This window comes from Melozone crissalis, unplaced genomic scaffold (assembly GCF_028551555.1).
Source record: "Melozone crissalis strain CALT ecotype California unplaced genomic scaffold, PUWL_Pcris_2 ptg000033l_1, whole genome shotgun sequence".
Taxonomy (NCBI): domain Eukaryota; kingdom Metazoa; phylum Chordata; class Aves; order Passeriformes; family Passerellidae; genus Melozone; species Melozone crissalis.
This window is the reverse complement of record NW_026535811.1, coordinates 10,945,379-10,963,524: the sequence shown is the minus strand read 5'-3', so window position 1 is coordinate 10,963,524 and position 18,146 is coordinate 10,945,379. Positions and strand designations below refer to the sequence as shown.

The window sequence follows — 18,146 nt, the reverse complement described above, 5'->3', positions numbered from 1 at the left end:
CAGACAATGCAAATAGTCATCAGTTGTGAGTTTATGCTGTGAAAACTGTTTGTTTTCATACAGAGGTGGCCCAAGATGGAGGCCAAGGCAGAAATAAACAGCTCTGGTTTGGTGCAAAAGCAGAGATGGAACATTGCTATTAAACAGGGTAATCCAAGCCTGACATGACTTTTGAAGAGGTCCTGTATCAGTGGAAATCTTGGATTTAGCTGTGATTTAGAGTACATCCTATAAAAATGCTTCCTCTAAAATATGTGTGCTATTTCTCCATAACAAAAATGAAGTTGAGAACAATCCTATTTGGAAAACAGTGTACTAATACTTACTAAGATATGCCTTGAATATTTCCCTATTCACATAAGAGTTCTGTAGGAGAGTAGCCCTGTTTGCTGTGGAAATTAGTGATTTACACCACTCATTTTTTGGATTAATATTAATGCTATGTTGCTTTATTCTCACCTCCACCACAAAAATTGTTCCATTTCAATTGTAGGTTAATAGCTGCTGATTGGAAATAGGTGATAAAAGCAGACAGAGAAATAAAGAGGGACAACATGTTTTTTGGAATCAGAAAAGCAACTTCTACAATGTGAGAGTGAGTTAGTTTTGCTTTCTATATGCACCTAATGTGCATTTGACTGCTCTGCTGCAATTGCATCATTATGGCTTCACAGAACTGATTTGGAGTAAAAGAAATCTGCCAAAATAAGTAATATATTCTTGGCCCAACAACATACTACCAGTGGTTGTAGAAAATATGACACAGCCCCAAGTGGGCAGTTGATTGCTCTGGGATGAAGGAACTTATTCTGCCTTTGACTGTAGCAGTGCATTTGGACATGGGGAAGAATGTAAGAGGTCATAGACCTCACTGTGTATGAACAAAGAATGAGAACAGATTAAAATTCAGTGCCATTTGTGGGGTGACACTCTTTCTTCATGTTGTTTTGCATCTGAAAATGCTTGCAGCAGGTCAAACCCTACTCTTACTCTGTCTTGACTTGGACATTGAGCTTCAACCTGCTGTGAGAAGCCTGAAGATATTGTAGTAGAAGATCTGGTTTGTCAGTGTGGGGGCTTGGGGCTTTCCCCTTTTCTGGATGGAAGAGAGACATGCATTTCTGGGATCTGGGCATGTGGAATTTTACTCAAAGCCTTTTTCTTCCTTCTGCTGTCATCAAATACCTTGGGACAAACCTAAGGTGGACAGGGCAGGATCTCCTCCTGCAGGGAACAGCTGATGTCTTCATCATGGGCTGAGTTTAACTGAAGAAACAATGTCTTTATTGCTATTTTAATGTCACAAAATTTTTTAAGCCATCTATTTCTAGCCTCTTTCTGCTTTCTGTGGAAAAAGTAATTCCAGGAAAAGTATTCTCATCTTTGTTTCGGAAGGCTTATGGAAAGAAATACCTCAGTTTTATGAAAAAAATCGTGTCCTGTTTGATTTCCTCTTTTGCACTGGTGGTGGTGGGGGTCTACTGGACTTACCACCTCTCTTGGGTACTTCCTTTTTTTGATATTTTAAATAAATTACTTTTCATATTTCAGCTAGAAGAAATCATACCTGGACAATCAATGATCAGGAAAGGCAAGCTTCCTGTTGCTGTTTAAAGCTCCTCATAATCTGTTACCCATGTAACCTGACAGGGAACTTTGGTAGTCTCACTTGCCTGGATTTTTGTTTTCTTAAAGAGTAGTATATTTTTTGGCTGATGTCAGCTATTTCATAATGATTTATTTCCTTCTCACTGCTTTCTCCTTTATGCGTTGTGATAAGGTTCTTGTTGACCAGCCCCAGAATTGCTGATGTGGGTTAGAGTTATCTCTTTCTTCCATTAACTACCTGCAAATTGTACAGTACAGCAGAACCCCTAACTCTGAGTACATGAGTAATCACATTAAAGTCAATGGTATTGCTCAACATGCTTCAAGTTAACCAGAAGTCTGTCTACCTTGCTGAATCAGGGCCATAAAAAACCAATTGCATTTGTGCCTTAAAAATATTTTTAGTGCTGTTGGTACACATAAACTCCTAGTTCTATTGTACCTGGAAGAAGTTAATGGGGAGAAAAATATTTCTTCTCCACCCTCTCTTTGCATGTAGACAATTTAGTTGCTCTTCTGCAAAATGTCTTAGCCATTCCCTCTGAAATGGAAAATATTATTGCATGAATGGGCAGAGCAATAGGACAATCTTAATGTTTTTAAGTTAAACTTTCAAGAGCCTTTCTTTTAATCGCTATGAGAATTTGTAAATAATAAGCTATTTTTAAAAAATTGTTTTCCAAAAAAGAACTGAAACCCAACAATACTCCTGGCAGAAACTCCAGGGCAGAACTCATGGTACAATGCTAGATCTCCATCTGAATTCCCACAGTTAAGCATAAATAGGTATTGGTTATATTTGGCTCCAGTGGTTAAATCAAGCTGCTGGAACAAGTCTTGTTAGGAGTTACTTTGGGGTATAACATCACCAGTTTCTCCTCTTGTCTCTGGAGTTAATTGGACCTGAAAACATAGCCTTTTGTGGGACTGATGCCTAAAGACTTGCCCAAAAGGTGGCACACCACACTGTTCTGAGAGCTGGAGTCTGTGCCACTGTTACAGGTGGAATCGTTTTTGTGGCTGCCTGATCACTACTTGGAGTATTTTACATTCTGCATACAGATCCTTGGGCTGCAGATTGTTGGCAAAATTTACAGTAAATTAGTTGACCAGTTTAACTCTGGCATGTTTCAAATGTACTTAGGTCGCTGGAATATTGCAAGTTGATACCTAGTGTACTAGTACTGTAAAGGTATTTATTGATGAGCACCTCACAGCCATGGACAAATCTGCTGTGTGGAGTGTGACCTCCCATGAGAACCATGCAACTTGAGCTTGTGATGGTTCTTGATTTGGTGCTGTAGCCTCTGGCTGCCCCAGGGAGGTCCAGGGACATTTGTGTTCTATGTATTCACAGACAGAACTCAAAGGCCCATCACAATTTTTCAGTTCCAGCCCTCAGTGCAGGCAAAGCCATAGGGATTGAAACCCTTGGTGAAGTGGTAGTCTCATGTGTGTGCAAAGCTCTCCCACTCCTCTCTGAGGCTCCAGACACTGCCCTGGGGTGGCTGAGCTGCAGGCATGTGCTCACTGTTGTGCTTTTCCCCAGTTTTCCTCCATCTAATCCCTCTGTGACTCTACTGCAGCTGTTTGAGCCGATGTAAGTTAAAGACCTGATGTAATCTTTTACACCTCTGGAAAGAGAGTGTGATATCCAACCATATGAGACAGACAGCATTTTATGTGCTCTTGGCAAGGCAGCAAAGGACCCTGCCTGTCACCTGCACCACGTTCCTGATGCTTTTTCTGTGCTCATGGCATGTACAAACTGCTGTGACCATAGCTCCAGCTAATGACTGTTTGTGCAGAAGAACATCTCCTGCTCGGAATTGCTTCGCTGACAGATTTGGTCAGACATGGAACAGCTCTGAGAGATTGGCCAAAACTGTGCCAGCTCCTAAGATTGACAGTGGAAGCAGGAGCAGGTCTTTGTACCATATCTAGGCATCTGAGGAACGTGATTGAATCTTGGTCTGCTTCTGTGTGTGTGCACATAGCAGCCTTGGCTAGGAGAAGGTTTCACCTCCATTTTCTCCTGCAGAAGTGTTTCCTTTTGGTTCCTTGCATGCTGGTACTGTGCAGCATTTAGCTGTTGAAGCACAGTCCTGGTGAGCTTCATCCTAGGAGTATTTGAAAAGTGAAGTTTCTTTTGAAAATGTGCTGCCTGAGGAGTATTTTACAGCTAATATACAGCACAGGTGATCTTTGATCTCTGCTGCCTGCTTCTTTGCTAATTAATGGTTAAAATGATAGTTTTAAAGGGAATGAAACTGCTGAACAGATTGCTGCTTCTTATCATGTTACACCTGCATACCACAATGTGTCATCCTCATTCAAGGAAGGGGGAGGAAATATTCTGAGTTACAAAAACTAGTTCCTAAGACACAATTTCACATTGCTCTACCACCTTCATTATCTACTGGAGCCTGTATTTGTTCAACATTTTAACAAGCTGTAAAGTCCACCTTGTAATTTCCACCCCACCCTTTTCCACCATTTGGAAATAGGCAGGTGGAGAGCTTCTAAAAGACTGAATAATGTGAGGCATCATTTCAATATATCAGTCCTAGAAAGTATGGGAAAACAGCAGCATTGTGGATTTTGCTGTGCGTACTAAATGCTTTCATTAGAATTTCCTACAGCACTCCAGAAGTATTGATGCAAACCTAAAGCAGATACATGCAATATGCAATTTTCAACAGCTATTAATGGTCTCTGACTTCACTTGCTATGTATCTGATTATGAAGTGGTGTTCCCAGTACCATGCATGGTAATTTTTTAATGCATTTCTTGAATAATTTCCCATCACTATATGTAGAGGGAGGCAAATGTATCATGCCTCCCAATGTGTGTGTGTGTTCATCCCCTTTCTTGGCAGCCTTTGAAGCAGATCAATTTTAACGCTCAGTTCAGGAATTTCTCCTGCCTGCCTTGGTCACTTCGCAGGAGAGTCAAATTACTGCCTCTCCAGGTCACTCCCTATTGCCAGTTTCCCTTCTTTCTGGCAGCCCAAAGAAATCCAGAAGCAGCTTGTTGCTGTATTGTGCCATGAGAAGCACTGAGCAAAAGGGATTTCCCTTTTCCACAGATCCCACGCTGGGTCTGGAGAAGGATGCAGAGCAAAACTGCAGATCAGCAGGCTCTTGGATGTTCCTGCACAGGCTGGAGCATCCATGGCTCTGTCCCTTGCTCATGCGACCACGTAGGAGCCCCAGGATGCAGGTGCTGCTTGGACCCTCTCTGCTCGTTCTAGGGAGCCCTTAGATAAGACCTCATGGGGCCTCTGCCCCTTGGGCTGCCAAAGCATTGCAGAGGAACAGATTTGGAATGTCTGTTACTTAGTTTCTTAAAAATAGTGAGTATTTTCCTTTGTGAGGATGACTACACTTTGCCAGGTATCTACAGAGGTGCTTCCTATCAAGTGCTGCCTTCAGTGTTGTTGTTCAGTTGGTGCCGCCACTTTGTTGGGTTTTGTTCTGGTTTTGGTTTTTTTCGTCCATGACCGTGATTTCTAGGCTTTGTGTATGTTTTTCATACTTCCTTCCCTCACCCCCTAAATATTTGCTCTGAGTTTCTCTTTCTCTTACTTCTCTCCATTGTCTTTAGCTCTATGCTATCTTTCCTCCATGCTCTGATTTTTATTCCTCCCTGGTTTTTTTACCCATGTTGAATTGAAAACAGCAACATGACCTGACAATTGTAATGTCATTCCAAGTTTTTTATGTAATTCCATAAATCTCTTCATTACTTTTTTATTGTTTTGTCACTGAATAGGTAGTTTTTCCCTCTACCTTATTAGTCTGGGGATCAATTTTAGTTTACTACTTTTTATTAGTAGAAAGGGGAACAAACTATCTCCTTTTTCTTTGTTGGTTTGGCACCATCCTAAGGCACCACCTCTTTTCTTTTCCTGGGGAGTGTGTTTTATGTCAGGCCTGCTGGCACTGAACTGGGTATGATTTCATCAGGCAATAGGCAAAAGTATACCCCAATGCAGAGGAAGAAATTGTTTTCAGCTGTTACTATGTTCATTCTTTTTTTCCTGTCTTGGGGAACATAGGATGAGCGGAGCCACCATTACCCTGGGGATTGTGAATCTTTCTTTCCCTCTGGTAAATTTAGTGGCTAAACCTGAGGGCTGGTCTTGAAGGAGGATTTGTTTTAGTCATACCAATAAAATTCTACAAGAATAATTAAAAAGCTTAGTGGTGTCAAAGAAACCTCCCTTGCAGAGACACAGCAGCTCTGCAAAAACATCAGGGAAAAGACTGACCATGTCCTCCAGCAGTTATTGGGGTACGCTCCCATAGGAGTTTTTATCTAGTCTAACTTTGTTAAAGTCTTGTCCCAGAATCTCCTCTCTGCCCCATTCAAACCAGCCTGAAAATGGTGGTCTGGACCTTCAAGCTGTTTATTTCAGTGTAGCTTCATTTCAGGCATAGATTCTTGACTATTTGAAGATCTTGACCCAATGTTTAAGTCTTTCTCAAGTTCTACAACTTCAGTTTTTGGAATAAAATTAGGTTTTGTACAGCAAATCTGTAGACATACCCAGACCTCTTAAAGTAGTTTACAGAAAAAGGAGTGAGTTGGGAGCAATGTTCTGAGTCTGTAAGGTCTAGCAGCAAATGTTTTATCACTCAGCAATAATCCAAGCTTTTCTGTCAATGTTGGAATCTATTTTATTGAAGGAAGATCTTGGCAAGGACTCTGGGGATTTGCTGCAGAGTCTTTCAAAGTGACATTATGAGAGGATCTTGGTTCTTTGGGACCTTTTATTGTATGGAACATCTTATGAAATACTTCCTGTGAAAAGCCAAAGTAAAATGTTACCAAAGCAGCCTAACAATTTTATATGTTCACCAGCTGTCCATTTAGACCAGTAGGAAATAAGCTATGTTTGGGGCAGAAAGTAGGTCTCCAAGTGCAGTACAGAGACAAATGTTAAAGTAGGTCAGATGGTAATGTGACATCACATGGAAAGGCATTAGTTTTTAAATATTAAATCCCATTAAAGTAATTTAAATTTTTATTTTTGAAATAGAGATATATACTAAAAAATGGGAAGATTAATATATGAAATACCTAAACTTATTCTTACTACAGACCCATATTTTCTCCTGTCTCACTGGCATTTTATTTACTTTCATCCTGCAACTAATACCATTGGATTTTCATCAGTAGTGGAGAACAGAAGTTTGTGAAATTTTCATTCAGTTCATTTCTTTAGCAAAATATTTAAACAACTACACAATTTGTAAGCCTTGGAGCAGACCCCCCTGTGTTTATACCTAGCCATGGGACTGCTCTGGGCATTGCACTCAGGGTATTTCCCAGTCTTTGCCTCTTCTGGGATTGCCATTTTGGATATTGGATTTCTGCAGGCAGAAATTTCTGTACTCACATGGCTGGCACCTCTGAAATCCACAGGCTGTCCCTGCTGCCAGAGGAGTGGAAGCAGCAGATTACACTGGGGTCAGAGGATGAGGGGTGTTGCTGGCAGTACTGACCCAGCATTCCCTATATACTGGAACATCTCTGCTGGATTTAAAAGGCTTCAGGTGAGAAGAGCATAATCAATAACTGCAGATATTAAAAGTGGTGCCTTCTTGTGCTTTCCTACCTTTTTCCCCTTCCTTCTTTGCCTATAGGACACGAAGCATCTGAATCCCCCAGACGATTGCTCATGCATTTACATTTTCATTTGCTTGGTTTATAGCAGGATTGTTCCAGCTTTTGGGAGGGGCAGCTATCAAAGATGTACAGGCACTGCCATTGTGTTTTATTGTTCCAGTCTATTTTTCCCTGTGAATGTAGGTGGGAGTTTTTCAGTGGGTTGGTTTTGTGCTTTTTGCTTTCTCTTTCTTCTAAGAATTTATAACCCTTTTATTGTCAGTCTTCAATCATTTTTGATAGATCAATATATTTACTTCAATGATGGCTCATACTACAGTTGTGCTTGTATTGTTTTTGTGCTTCGTTTGTAGGGGTTATGAATAGATTCAGAGGGTTGTATCTCTGCTATACCTCTGTCATTGCATGAGGATCAAGTTGCTTGAAATTGGCCCAATACATTTATATTTAGAAGGAACATGAGGTGTTTACATTGGTCTGTCTTCAAATCTACTGTTTTTCCCCCTTTTTCTAAGTAAACTTTGAGCAATTAAAAATGCTGGTTTTTTTCAGAATTGTTCTGAGAAATCTTAATCGTAACTACTGGTGTTCCATGTTCATTGAACTGTTTGGAGACAAGGGTTCTAGGAAACCGCTCTAGCAGACTCCAGAGATCCAGAGGGTTTGGGGAGTAGCATAGCAAGGCAGAATGGTGACATGGACTCAGAAATTAAGCAGGACCATGGGAATCCTGTGGTGTGCAGCCAAGCAGCTATAACTGAGGCAGAGAGGAGGAATTCTTGAGTCTATTCTTGAGTCTACTTTTCACTCATGTCCCCAGGCAGCCAGATGTGGGCCTGGGACAGCTGTTAAGTGCAGCTGTGAAGGGAGCTCACACATGTGCAGAGCAGTGTCAGTAGGATTTGCTGTGCTCTGGCTGGGGGTCAGCAGAAGGAGTGGGTGAACAGGACTGACCAACAAAGGTGAAAGGATATGGCTGTGGGAGGGAGGGCTACAGGTGTTATTCCATCCCCAGGGATTTGGGTTGTTTCATTATAAAGTGATGTGTAGGCCATTTGTTATGTAATTGCCCCCTTTCTCCCACCACAAAGAAGGGAGCAGCAAAGGAAGTGTGTCTCTTACAACTGATGATATGTACAACATGGTAAATGGAAAATAGGTCAACTAGACAGTGTTCTCACCAGTATTACAGTTTGAAACATGATCTGTCTCTCATGACTACACATTAAATATGGAGGAAAAAAATTCCTGAACCTGCATGGGTTTTAGTGAGGTTTTAATAATTTAAACCAGGTGAGCATATTAGCTGTTTGTTGGATGTAATCCCCATAGTTGCCCTACCAGAGCCATACACACCCTGGGGTTTGGTACATTCATTCTTAGGCTAAAATAATTTGCCATGTTATGAAAGCTGTGACTCAACTACCTCTCAGCAGCACGTTGTCCATTTATAACATAGATTTTCCTGGAAGTCATTACTTTGGAGTGCCATTGTCAGCTGTACACATCATTCCTGCTCTTCTTGTCCTTTGTGGTACAGATTTGCTGGTTGTTGTTAGTGAGGATGTTAGTGCTGATACACAAGCTATCAGGTTTTTCTGTTATTTTCTTTCTTTTCTATCTCTGTTGAATTGCAATTTCCTTTGTCTTCTGTGTGGTGCACTGAAAGAGGTTAGGAAATTTATCATGGTTATTTTTAATGGGCTTTTAAAGTCCTGCTCGACACAGATTGAATTGATTCAGGAAAATTTCCTGGAGCTGTAGCATTGTTCTATTAAAAATAATTTTATCATTGCAATTTTTCTGTAAGAAAATACATCTATTTTTCTCCTTCTCTCCTATAACAAAACCCTGCTTTCTAATGTTTCTGCCTGGTCAGATATTAGCCATTTCCCTAGATAATTTAGGTTGGCCATGTGTACTGCTAGCATTTCTATTGTAAAGAATTCTGCTAGTGGTTTCATGATAAATGCATCAAGCATTGGGAAATTACTTTTATTAGTGTACATTTAATAATGCATTAACAAAATAAATGGGTTTGTGTTTATCTTGAGAATGTATAGAAGAAGTACGTGCTGCTATAGGTAAAAAAATTAATCTTTCCTGTGTGCATTTTGTATGCTGTAGCATAAAAAGTCCATTCCCAAGAGCTTAGTAGGTGGTTACTATCTTTTTTTCCTTTGTTTAGATAGATTTTTTTCAGGCAGATTGTGCAAGAAAAGCGAGTCCCAGTTACTGTCCCCTCATGGCTCATCTGACAAACCTTTCCTTCCCTGAGTAAGGCTGTCCATTGTTGACTGAGATCGCTGTCTGTGTTGCACACAAACCAAATGAATGAGTGGCTTGTGCCTTCCCACTTATGAAACCCTCATTTCACTCGCTTAAACTTCAGATATTTTCAGGCTAGTAATCATGACCAAGTCAAAGTGTCACTTCTTATTCTTCAAGATGGTCTGTTGCATGTGTAGTTACATGAAATTCAATTTGGCTTACTCATTCCATCATGCTATGTTCATGAAGAAAATAAAAAAACCAAAACAGTATATTGACTCCTATCTATTATTGAAGAATTGAAATATTCTAATATCAACACAGGTTTTTTTCAGAAATGCATGCATCTGCATTAAGCAGAGCAAAGGTAGTAAGAGGGATGGTATAGTATATAATGTAACTCTCTCATTGATTTAAGATCAAAATGCCAGTAAGAAGGAGTAGACTGAAAGAAAATTATGTACATGTTTATTTCAGATACATTCAAAAATAAAATATTGTTTTGTCCACCACTGCTGATCCTATTTACAGGAGGCAGATGAGCTATCTTGCCTATAAAGGAATGAAAGATAAAGTACAGAATTAGAACAAACAGAAACAGCCTACTGGTTTTGAATGTCTCTGTTCTGAATGCTGCTTTTGAAGATATGTATGAGGACATGTCTTTTTCTGAGAGCCTTTTCTTTCCTCAGGGCTAAAGTGGCTAAGTTTTCTCACAAACTGGAGAAGTGAAGAACTCCAGTCACACTTGAGTTCTGGCCATCATAAGTAAAGCACACATGAGTTGAAGTTTGCAGAAAGGCAGAGTTATGGATGGCTTTTCTGTGTACCCTGATATCAGGTCTCAGGGAGGAAAAAGAACACAAATTTTATCATGGTCAGAATGACTTTGAGAGGCAGCAGTCACATCACAAGGGTTTTGTTTTAGTCACCCTGGAATGTTTGCTTATATGAAGTTTAGTAATGGGTGTGTAACTATAAACTTTATTACACTTCTGCTTTTATTGTAGTCAAGCTGCTTTATCATCTGCTGTACCTTGTGATGTTGTGGTATCACAAATTATATTTAAATCCTTTGACCACCTTCCCTTTTCCTTTTCTCTGTATGGTCGCACACATCCTCTCCTTTTGCCTCCTGTCCCCAGATTTTTCTTGGATCCTGCACTGTGACACACACATGCCCCCCTGTTTTCTGGGACGCAGGATCCTCCCTGGCTCCACAGATGTGTGTTCAGATAGGTCCCCCATACTTTGCTAGAAAGCAGCCCTGCATTGCATTCCCCTCCTCCACTTGTTCTCTCAGCCATATTATTTCATGTAGCATCACAGTTGTATCCCTCATCTTCTGCAAGTGTGCTGCTCTGTCTCCATTTATCTTGTGTGAAATGGCTTTAGCCCTGCCAGGGTAATGCTGCCTGTGGTTTCCCAGAAATTGCTTACCTGTCTGTCAAAGGAACCTAACTAGAAATCAGGATAAGCATTCAGCAGATCCCTATCCCTTCCTTATGTGGTGACGAAAAAGAAAGGAAAAACGGCGAGCCTTGCTTGGACTAAGTAACATTGTCTGCTTACCCTCCTCAGCCATCTTGTAAGTTTTTTCTTTTCATTCCACTGTAAAAATAGGTAGCACCCTTGACTATAATAGGCTCATACAAGTTCATACAAATGAACACTGTGTTCATAGTAGCAAGTAAAGTTTGGAGACACAGACAGTTTGCTATCTTCCAGAGGTAGCCTTCCCTAGAAATAATAATCCAGTGTTCTGGAAAAAGTAACTTAATGTTTTTTTCCCCTCAAGGTATGGCAAAGGAGTACTTTAGTACTGAATTAGGTGCAAAGAGATGAGGCTGTTCTCATGCTGTATCTCAACAAGCCCCAGAAAGGCCAGGCACAGAAATATGCTGAAACCCACAGGAAACAAATGCTGCTGCACCGTCACATGAGGCCAGCCAGGCAGAGCGCGCTTTAGCGAGCGCAGACAAAACAAGCTCTGGTGAAAATACCCCAGTCTAAACAGAAGTAACAAAACACAGACTAATACAGCCCAACTTGATGGGAAGCACCATGGGAAAAGAATTAGAAACATTGTTCTGGCACTCTTGCCAAGGTGAAGAGCTGTGAGGACTTTGAGCATCACCCTGTCACAGCAGCACCACGCACCCACGCAGGAGGAGTGACTGGCTGCTTATTAATATCACAGTACTTCTCATTTCCAGCAGCATCCTGTAAAAGCAGTGCCTTATTTACAGCCTTCATTTGGCATTAATGAAGTGGAATTCTGATGTAGCTAATCAGCGCTAGCGGTGTGATGCGAGCACGCGGAGCAGCGGCGGCAGCGGCAATCATCTTAGCCCAGTTGGCAGGATAAAAATAACCCCTGCCAGCACTGGGAAGAGGCAGCTCCCCGGCTGTGGAGGAGCACAGCCCACAACCCCGTGGCTCTGCACTGCCCTGGAGCCCAGCTTCTGCTGCAGCCCACCTGAGTAGAGAAAATAAACAATTGCTATCCCTGTCCATCCCTTTTGCTCCTTCTGTCCCCAGCCCCTGAAAGTGGGCTTGAGTTTTTGTATTTGTGCTGAAGTCTGGACTCAGATTGACTCCAAAAACCAAATGGATATAGATTGCTGAATATGCTTGTATAATTCAGAGATTTTTTTTTCCCTCTTCATGGCACTTTGTGAGCTTAATTTAATCTCTGTCATTTCTTATATGTGGTTAAATGTCATCTACTTCATTTCATGAATGAATTAACACAGCCATACAGAGCCTGTGTCTCCTGCACTGCTCACTTGGTTGGGGGAAGGGATTAGTAAATGTGTGTGACACCCTCAAGTTGCTAAACCCTGAGGTTAGAGATGCTCAGATTTCATTTGTACCCTGGTATAAGTTACTTGAAAGATTCTACCAACTCTGTGCATTATAATGAACTCAATCAACCCTCCTTCTCTTCGTTGTCAACTTCAAATATACAACTTTCATACCACAAGTCTCTTACTACACCTGACCAGGCAGGAACTCCTTTAAAGATATCTGTGCTTTTAGTGGTGGGAAGAAGATAAATAATCCCAGAATCTTCTTCCTTCTTTTTGGTACTTCCTTAAGCATGTCAGAAGGCAGAGGCCTTCTGACAAGGTGTGAGTTTGAGATAGCACAGAAGTTCTTGGTGTGTAGAAGATAGCATTTTAAATCCCAGGTGTGTGGACAAAGAGTTAGGTGCGTAACTGCACAGAGCAGCGCAGGAAGTATGTGTGAACAAGCATTTTATGTTACATTATATTTTTAATGCCTCCAGGAATTAAATTAATAGTCCTATGTTCTTCTTTTAAAGCTTTCACAACATGGAAAGAAACGTAGTTCATTAAAAAAGGAAATTAAGAACAATTTATTCTTAAAGAGAAATGAGTGTGGCCATGCCTCTTTTTTTCATTAATTTACACAATGGGTTGGATTAGTCTCTGGATGAGGTGTGTGTCTTGGTAGAGTTGTGCTTTGAAACTTTTCTCTGTACCTGAGACTTAGTGCTACTAGGGCTTCATTTTCATGTGCAGTAATTTCATCTGTTTCTTGGGTGTTGTGTTTTTGGGGTGGATTTTTTTTGGTTTTCCTTCTCTTACGATGTTAATGGGTGTTTTGTGGCTCTCTAATCTGGAGATACTCAACTTGTGAGTGCTTTGTAAAAATAGTCCAGGGAAGCACCTTGCTGACTAGTTACAGCCTAGGATGCAGAACAAATGGCAGAGGAGTTAGTTCCCAACATTCCCAAAAAAAGCTAGCATGCAATTTCCAGGTACATAGCAGCTGAGAAGCTCTGCTCCCACAGGGTGTCAACAGGAAAAAGAAAAAGCTGATTGCTGGCAATTCCCATCTCCTCCATACCTGACTGTTCCCCAGTCCCTCAGATGGAAAATGGAAGATGCTATTTTCCCCACTGTCATTTCAGGTTATTTAAGTTTTAGGCTCTACAGGCCTAGAATAAGATTTCTATGTATGAATATCTCCTGTCAAATTAGGATATGGGGCTCTTGGAAACATTTACCTGCTAATAATACAAATAATAAAAATAATACTCATGTACTAGACAAATTTGTCCCCCTCCTTTCCTTTCCTCTCAGCCCAAGCTAACCCTTTCTGTGCAGATTGTGTTTGGGTTTTGCAGCTGTTCATTATATATTGCTTAGTCCTACCACATCTGAATTGCCTTCGAGCACTGAAAGGGGACAGTGCTATGACAAATCAATTTGCTGGCCTCTGAAATAATTAAGTAAGGCAGGGCTTCAGGCCTATTTTAAACAAGCATTGTGCTATTTGTTTTTATGTTTCTCTGCCTGCAATGGAAGGGTGTCTCTAAACAAAAGAGGCAGAGTAATCGAGGAACTTCTTTTAAGGAAAAATTGCCTAAGGAAATCGGCCTTTTCCCACTGTATCTCTGTGTCTTTGTACACCTCTCCTTCTGCCCACACTGCCTTTTTTTTCCTTTGTTCTTTGCTCTTCCCCCAAGAAAATAGCAATAATAAAATATTCTATTTTCATGTGGCTCTACAGGTGATCTTTGTGTACTTAACCAGACCACAGCATAGAAAACAAAGCCTTGCTTATTTCCTAACAGCATATATATGTTTTATGATTGGGGCTGATAATAGATAGGAAGATCAAAGTCTTCTGTGAATTGACAGCAGCACTGTAAACAAGGTGAAAGGGTTGCAGGTGTTTCCCACATGGATGTTATACAAAAACATATGGCCCTTTGCCATGAGGTACTGTGTGTGCTCTCCACTTTTCCTGTGCAACAAGGCCACGTTGCTGTGAGCTTTGCTCAGGGGGCACAGCCAGGAGCTGGGAGATGCTGAGGGCAGCAGATTGACCATGCAGTGTGGCCAGGATGGTCTTGGGAGCATGGAAACGCTGATGCTAAATTGGTCTTTCAAGTTAAAAGCAGCTGATTTTGATCCGAGAACAGAAATCTGCATTCTGGGGGCTCTCTGTCAAACACTGGGAAGGAAAATGATCACTGAAGTGTTTCAGGAGGGACTGGGCAGTCCAGTGTGCCCCTTGTCTCATCACTCCTATTTCAGCTCAGAGCTGGGCTTGGCAGGCATCTCTTACTTCCATGGGTTATCTTCTGTGGCCCTGGCCATGGCAGGCACTGGGCGTGGGGTTGAGACACCTAAGTCATACCTCTGCAGAGAGCAATGGTGGTGCATGAGCAAACCTGCAGATATCATTGCTGGATTGCTGTTTATTCTTGTGGATAAAAGAAAAGATGTGTTTAGTGAATGACTGAATCATTGTAAAGAGGACTGCAACGTCCTGGGTGACCCCTGAACACAAGGCAGTCATCTCTGTCTGTCTCATGAATTGCCTTAAGAGGGGTGCTTGTCTGCTCTGAGGAGTGAAACTGCTGCAGCTGGGTGTGCAGGGTGTTTGTAGCCTCTTCAGTTACTGAAACACTTCTGATGAAGTTTGGCTTATTTTGTTCAATGCTCTGTGACATAACCACATCCTTGACCTGCAAGCCCTTTGGCAATCTCTACTTTTTTTTGCAGCTTCTGGGAACAGACCTGTGCTCTCTGCTGAATGCTTGTGACAGCCTTTTGCCAGGCCATGCTGGGGATGATGTGGCACGAGGGGGCTGCATGTGCACCAGCAGCCTGCTGGGACAGTGGCTCCTCATCCACATTTTCATCTGCTGGAGCAAGCTCACACTGTACTTGAGCTGTTTATGTACTGGTATCAGGTCTTTCCTGCCTCACCTTCCAATGGAGCTAAAGCTACTGGTCTAAAATGCAAAGTTCTTTTGCTGTTCTGGAGGGCTGCAGTTTAAACTGAAATATAATAGAAATCGCCCCAGCAGCATAACTTAATTAAGCAATGCCTCGTCTACACAGGAAAATTTGCTTCCATGTGTTGGTCATGAAATTTATTTTTGCTGGTGTGGCAGAGTTACAGCTGATTTCCATGAGGACAGAGTTGCATCTCCCCAAGGGTGTCATGGTACATGCATGAATTCTTGCTTCTCTGCAGGAGCAGGCTAGATATTCTCAAGTATTTGTTTTCCACCCTAAAAACCCTAGATGAAAATATTATAAAGTGTTGGGTCAAGCAGTGTGGTGGTACTGTAGCTAAAGGTAGGACTTCAGTGAATGAGCCCTGTGGAAAGATTAACCTAGGAAAGGTTAATAAAAAGTGCTGTCCTAAATTATTCATGAATCCATTTGCAGTGTACTTGGCCAGAGGCTTTTGTTTTTCTCAAACTCTTATTTATTAAAATCTGACAAGAATATCAGGTTTTGTTCAATAATAAATCTAAGTCTATGTGGGACTAGTGATATCCTCATCCAGTAATACAGAATCAAAATGAAGTTACATGGCAGGAGTGAATATGTTATTTACTTGGGAAGAATAGATTATTGTTCAGGAGGATTTTATCTTTTACTTGCTATTTTGAAACAAGTGAAAAAAATCCAAAACACCTAGTTGGGAGATAGCCTCTTGTTTTGTGATTGAGGCCTTGATCCTGCAAAGGATTTAAAATATATTAAAACTCAGTTAAGCATCTTTCTGGCAGCTTTTCAGGTTCCAAGCCTGTGTTTGCTGAATGAAATAGCTCAGGTGATTTTGTATCACAGTTAGTTTTACTTGTCCTTTTTCCTTAACTTCAGGGAAAGGCCATGGAAGTAATGCCTTTGGCTTATGGATTTTGACTTCCAAAGTATGCTCATACACAGACTCATCTTTTTGTGTCCCAGAAAAGGTTAGAAAGATTGTATACAGAAAGTAGGAGAATGAAAAAAAGGCAGGAAGAGAGCTTTTGCTGTTTGAGATCCAATAATGTGTGTGCTTTATAGCAGTCATTCCTTAAAAAAAAGGCAGAACTTAGTTTAAAAATCAATTTAAGTAGTTTGTTGTTTGTTTTTTTCCCCTAGCATTTTCAATCTATTAGTTGTAGGGGATTTTTCCCCCCTTCTTTTCCTTCTCTGCCCTAATTTATAACTGCATAAAGAAAGAAGAAGCAGGTGCCTATAGCTAGAAAGTTAGTGAAGAGTAAATAAAAAAGAGCTTAGCTGTGGAAACAGAACTGGGAGTTTGGGTGACTGGTCTGAGTTGGAGGATGATGAATAGATTTTGTTTGCGTAAGCTTGGCTTGTGAGTCACTTTCTCATAAAAACAGCTTGAGTAGGAGATGCTCCTGTCCCAAATTTTTAGTCCTGAATGCTTTCAAGCACAAAGTGCACTGTGACATAAAGACTCCTGCTGTGAGTAGCGTCCTGTAATCCCAGTGGACAGGAGCTGGAGCTTTGCAATTTCCCAGGTTTGAAATAAACTGGAATTGTGTCTCTCTTACTCACACATGCTTTGCCTGATGTATTGTGAGGTGCCCCTTGCTGGTCAGAGTTAAGCTGTCTGGGTAGACATAACCAGTTTCTGATTCAGATTTGGAATCTGATGTCAGGAAGTTGGTCCCTATGAAAAGCTGTTTGTTGCAGGACTATCAGTCACTAACCAATAAACGTGACAAGGAACTTGCTAAACTTGGAGGGAGAAAAAGAAAAGCCAGGTGTGAGCATGAGAGGTCAGTATTCCTGGTTGGTCATTCTGGGGGAGGTTCAGAGCAGCACATGCCGTTGCCTTGAGAGCTTGGGTTGCCTCTCTGATGCCAGAAAAATGGTACAGAACACACACCAAAGTTTCATGTAGAGCATTATCCTCTTCTATTAAAATCTGTGATCAAAACTTTCTTTAATCAGAGGCATCAGCTCTTTTTTATGCACCTATGAGGATTCTGAATAAAAGTTTGACCATTACAGACAGCTACTTTTGCTGTGACTGAGCAAACTGGGAGGGGTGAAAAAGGTTTACCCTCACAGACCACACCACCCATATCTAATGTTCCAGCAGAACCTGTGGGTTGCATTTGGGAAATAAAAGTTCCCTCTGAAAACCCATGAGAGAAGAAAAGATGATCTCTTCCTTCCTAAAGGAAGGAAGGATTGTGTTCTTCTCTGCCATTTTTTTGTTACATGTTTGGGCAGTAGGGAGGTCAAATTGGACTGTGAAACCTTGCTTTGGAATCAAGATATTTGTCTAATTTGCTTGCCCTTGAAGAAATCAGGCTGCTGCAGCTTCATTGCCATGGGAACCCCTAGTTACTATATTTAATTCAGTCCAGGGCTTGCTTGTCTATTCAGTTGTTGCAGTGTAGACAGGTGATAAACAATATATCGATACTGAGCGGTATCGTACCTAAATGATTAGGCATGGATATTACTCTCATATTGCAGCATCTGTGGTATTGCTCTTGTGTTCTGCTATGAGCTGCTTGGCCCTCCTGTGCCTGCTCCAGCCTCTTCTTCCTCTCTCCAGCTGGAGAAAAGACAGTGCTGCCTGAATAGATTTTCTGGTCCTGAATAGATTTTCTGGTCCAGTGATCAACAAAGGCAGGGACTGCAAGCGACCTCTGCTTGTTGGTCGTGCTTTTTCTCCCCCAGCAGAGCAGCCAGCCATGGAGTGCCTGTGGGCCTTGGAAGAAATGGTGCTGGAGAAGGGAGCTCTGCACCCCTGGAAGTTGTAGGGCTGGGACAGGTCCCAGTGACTCTGCAGCATCCTCAATGGTGTGAAGACCCAGAAGGTCGTA

General features: G+C 41.4%; 1 protein-coding gene across 1 annotated transcript in view; it reads left to right on the top strand.

Moving 5' to 3' along the window:
* Window positions 1-18,146, top strand: part of TBXAS1 (thromboxane A synthase 1) — a 226,676-nt gene that overhangs the window by 81,122 nt on the left and 127,408 nt on the right. The gene's annotated exons all lie outside the window — the stretch shown is intronic.